Consider the following 4,984-nt stretch of genomic DNA (forward strand, 5'->3'; position numbering starts at 1 on the left):
TTAGCCTTTGGTATTCTCTTATTTGTCATGTGATCTTTGAGTAATTCTTGTTTTTTTGATGCAAAGCTTGATGATGTTTTTGAGTGTTTTATCGATGTTTTACGGCTTTATTTTTTTCAAGCTTTTTAATCATAAACGAAGTGTGCAACGCGTGGAGAATCGATGTGCGTCAGGGAAAATCCCGAGGACCATCCTTGCGCCGCAAGAATGCCCCTCGGGACTCATCCAAGAGTCTTGAGGACCATCCTTGCGGCCGCAAGGATGCCCCTCAAGACTACCCGAGTGAGGGCTTTATAAGTCGGGGTTTTGAGGCTGTTACTATTCATTCTTCTTCCCCATTCTTCTAATCTTTTTCTCCCTCATTTCTCCACCATTTTTTTCATCATTTTTGTTTTTGCTCTAGTTTGCTCTTCTCCTCCTCTTTTTCCATTTTAGTGACATAAAATTGGAGTTTTGAGCAAGCTTTTTGGCCCGGATCTAACCATTAACTTCACTCATCTTACTCTAGGTTGAAGGTTTGGTCTCTCACTCAAAACTTTGAGCTCTTCATGCTTTTGTGGGTGAAAATTTCTTGGATTTTTTTGTTGTTGTGAATGCTTAGTAATTATCAAGTAGTTTTTCCTTGATTTGTAAAAATTTTTTTGCTACTTTTTACAAGCAAAGTTCTTGAAAAATTTTTTTCCGAAATTACTGTAGCATCTGGGCATTTTTCTTGAATTTTTTTCATTCTTTTGGTGCCTACTTTGCTTGTAACCTAGTTGGATGATCTCCACTTTGTTTGTGCAGGATGCCCATCAAGAGATTTTGCTTCGAAGAGAGCTAGGAGGGAACCTTTCTCCTCCCTGCAAGAGTCAAGGTTTTCTAAAGAAGAACATAAAACACGTTATGCACTCCTATCACGCAAGGTGTTCGGCACGGTTAGAAAAATCGATTGGGAAGCTTTTGAGCACATTGGGATTAGATGGCATGGTGTTGGAGCTCATTTCACATGATAGTTGGGACAAATTATTTTTCAATTGAAGAAAGTCACATTCAAGGAACTTAGCTTGGAAGTCCTTAGCTCAACATCGAGATAGTCAAGGAATACCCATTCACTCACCAATCTAACCACATCACTTTCCGAGCTTTTGGGAAGAAACGTCGTGTTTCTGAGGATGATATTGGTGTGTATTTGGGGCTTATATACGGAAGCTTACCTAAGATCATCCACTTTCAAGCAATATGTTGATGAAGTCCCACGCTTGAAAGGCGAATGCATCTTATTGGAGTTCCATCTCGGCTAGCTCTCGCACGCAAAAGGCCTCCCCACTCACCAATCCCCGCTCGTCGGTATATTCATGCTCTTCTGACTAGGAGTATTGGGGGCAGAACTGATTCTACTTTGGTAGTGACGCGCCACGATCTGATTATGCTGTATAGCATCCTTGAGCGTCGACCTATCCATATGGGACACTTAGTGGCAGAGACTCTTTCCCATCAAGGCAAGTTTGTTTGTTTGGGAGCTATCTTCGCGGGACCTTACATTACTCAACTCATCCACGGCATGGGGATTGATTGAGCACACTAGAAGCATGACTGTGGTGGGATCTATTGCCCCCATAGGGATTTTGACCCTTGTCTCCATCGAGATTGTTGAGAAGCGGGGAAGTATTTATCGCCTTGCCCAGCAGCAAGGATCATGCTCACAGGACCCCAGCACTTCACGTGACACTGAGAATGAGTCAGAGTCTGACCGGGATGATAGAGATGGTTCACCATCTTTGGTGGCCAGGTTTAAGTTATTTCACGACCGAGGTCCAAAGAGTGGTTCCAGTGCCTTGAGAGTGGACAGAGGGAGATCATCACGGCACAACAGCGAATTGAGCACAACTTAGCTGAACTCCTGACCATTGCTCGCAGCTCATCTTCATCGACCTCTGTTGCCACTACTTGTGCTCGCATCCTCATTTCCTCCAAACCTCTTAGACCCGTGACATACCTTTGTTTATTTTGTATCTGCTTTTTTTCTTTTTCTGTTTTGTTCATTGTGTGTTATTCAGACTTGTACTTTTGAGTTAGTTAGGGTCTTTCCCCTACTATGCTCCTCTTTTATTTATGTTGGAGCTCTCTTTCCCGTATTTTATTTCCATTTCCTCTTTAAAAATTGTGAATGATGATAAGCTCCTTGTTCTTTTTCAGTGGTTATTGATTCTTGGGAGCTTGCACTTATCGCCCTCATTGTTTGGCTTGCCCCCGATCCATGGGGAACAACTAAGAATCACACCATGGAGTCGTGGGAAGTTTCTTCACTCCAATTCTTTGTTTATTGTTTTTGCATTTTCCCACTCTTCTCTCGCTGACTTAGGTACATTGAGGGCAATATACGACTTTTAGGTGTGGGGATGGTTTCTTTTTAGATCGAGTGTTTTTTTGTACTTATGCATGCTTACTACCTATGATAGCTATGATTTTTATTGTTAAGAACTTCCTAGCTTGGTAGAATGATAGTTGTTAGCTAGACACTCGCATGTGCTTGAATGTAGTTCTATTTCATCTTTAGTGAACCCTATATACTTGTTCACGATTACTTTTCACCTTGTACGCTCCAACCAACCCATCATAATGACTTTGGCATTAATTTGCTAAATTTTATCTTCAATGCACTTTTAAGAGCTTTTGGGTTCCTTTATTGTTTTCTCTAGCTTAAAGTGAACTATTGTAGCAAAGTCTATACAAGGGACATGAGATACAGCTTTGTACATGTGAAAAAAAGAGAAAAAAAGAGAAAAAAAATTGAGTCTATGACAGTATTCCTCTGCTAGTATAGCATGAATGCGTCTATGTCGACTGTATTCGAGTATGTTAGGTGGCTCTTGTGCCTAATCAGCATGTGCATCATTCAGAAAGATTGTAAAATTTTTTGTGCAGTCTACGTTAGTCGGACTCAGAAAAAAAAAGGAAAAAAGGAGAAAAAAAATGTGTGTATGTCTGTATATATGTGTGAAAGAAATAAGGTATCTCTTTTGTTCAATTGAAGCTTGCTGCGTAGTCATTTGAATATTAGAGTTTTATGTAGGAACCAGAGGACTCTTAATTGAGTATTGAGGGTGCCTTTAGTATCTTGATGTCATTATCATTATGTGTGGGGTGAATGGGCATCCTGGGGTAATCCAGGGTGTGGAGGTCAAGGTGGGAGTTAACACACACTCACAGGAGCACTCTAGATGAGATAGAGCTATTATTTCTTCACTATTCATTGAACAGCTCACATTTTGATTTCTATCCATTCGTGCTTGTGGAGTTCTTTACTTTTAAGCTTGTGGTCGCACTTTTAGCCGTTTATCTTCTTCCCCTTAGTTCTTCATGTTTGTTTGCTTGGGGACAAGCAAACGCTTAGGTGTGGCGATGTTTGATAAACGTCTAAAAGTGCGTATTTCATATGTATTTGTTTTGTATAATGTTTTACAGTATTTGTTGAATCGATGCCCTTTTTGGTCTAAATTGGGTTATTTTTACATTTCAGGCCTAGTAGAAGCCCTGGGGACTTGGCGATGCGATTGGGGATGAATTCAGCATCGAAACCTCATTTCCAAGCGGGATTATCAGAGCACAATATGTAGCAAAGTTACTATAGCAGCTATCGTAGCTCATCGCGGGCTTCTCAGCAGAAAAACCCGGATATCCCGAGGAGGCGGCATACGGCCGGTATACTCGACCCTGCTTTACCCATCGGGATCTGGGCATTTATAATGCCTTGATGGGCATCTTTTGGGGGATTTTTCTACTTGATTCTTCATCTTCCTTGGGCAAGGACAACTAGGGTTTTGAACACCACTTCCACACCACTTGAACCCGAGCTTGAGGAGGGCAAAAAGGGAAGAAATTCTAGCATTTCTTGGCGGGAGAGCAAGAATGAGGAGGATCTACTTCTAGGGGCAACATTGTTAGGAGGTTGAAGACAACGGGAAGCCACCCCTCCAAGTGGCGTCTTCGGAAGGTTTTCTCCGGGGATTCTTGCGTCATTCGGCCTTCACCATTTGAGGGAGTGTTCCTCATGTTTATTTTGGTTGTTTGTATGGATTATTTGGTTTCTTTGCTGAACATGAACAACTAAACCCCTAGGTCACCGGATGTAGGTGAACCTTGGGGGTGAACTTGTGATGTTTTGGATTATTTGAGTAGTTTATGCATGTTTGGCTTGTTGTGATCCTTGTTTGGTGTTCTTGATTGTTTTGGTACATTTGATTGAGTGATGTATCAAATTCTTGGTTGCACTTTGTAGCATGATCATTGCCTTAGTGCTAGACTCCACCAAACTTGGAAGGGTTTATTGTTTAAATACGCCGTGACCATCGGTTATTTGAACCCCTCCATTCCAAGGGTTGAAAACTACTTGTGTTTCTACCCTAACTTGTGAAAACCGCCATTCTCCTTGCAACCGTGTGGGAAGTTGGGCGGAAGAAATTCCGCGCTCACCACTTGCACTGGGTTAGGGGTCAATTGCCTTGACTATCTAGTTGACCTAGGTTTTGGAAATCCAAAGACACACGATTCCAAACCTAAGGTCAACTGTAACTAGCCCTCTACACTATGCCTGGTGGAAAAGGATATTCTCAACACCTCACACTATGTGAGACTGCATGGGGTTTGAGGGACTCCAAGTGAAAACCCTATTTCTTAATTTAGATCAAACCCTTTGGTCCAGAAGAAAGATCCCTAATCACAACTAAGCCTAGCACTAAAGATTTCTCAACATTTCACTCTGTTGCTTGTGCAACTAAGCTCAGTTGGAGAAGATCTCTTAGCACTTCACTGTATCATGATTGCAAAGAATTTTTGGAATGTGGAGGTAGGATAAATCACGTCGGAGAAGAAAGGGAACATTCCGCTACCTCCCGACCCACCCTCTCAATCCTCTTCAATCTTGCTAAGTCTAACCCTAATGGAGATGGTCACTAATCAAAAGGATGACTAGATGGATTCTCAACCCTAGTGTCACTCTAAG

This window comes from Dioscorea cayenensis, chromosome 9 (assembly GCF_009730915.1).
Source record: "Dioscorea cayenensis subsp. rotundata cultivar TDr96_F1 chromosome 9, TDr96_F1_v2_PseudoChromosome.rev07_lg8_w22 25.fasta, whole genome shotgun sequence".
Lineage (NCBI taxonomy): Eukaryota > Viridiplantae > Streptophyta > Magnoliopsida > Dioscoreales > Dioscoreaceae > Dioscorea > Dioscorea cayenensis.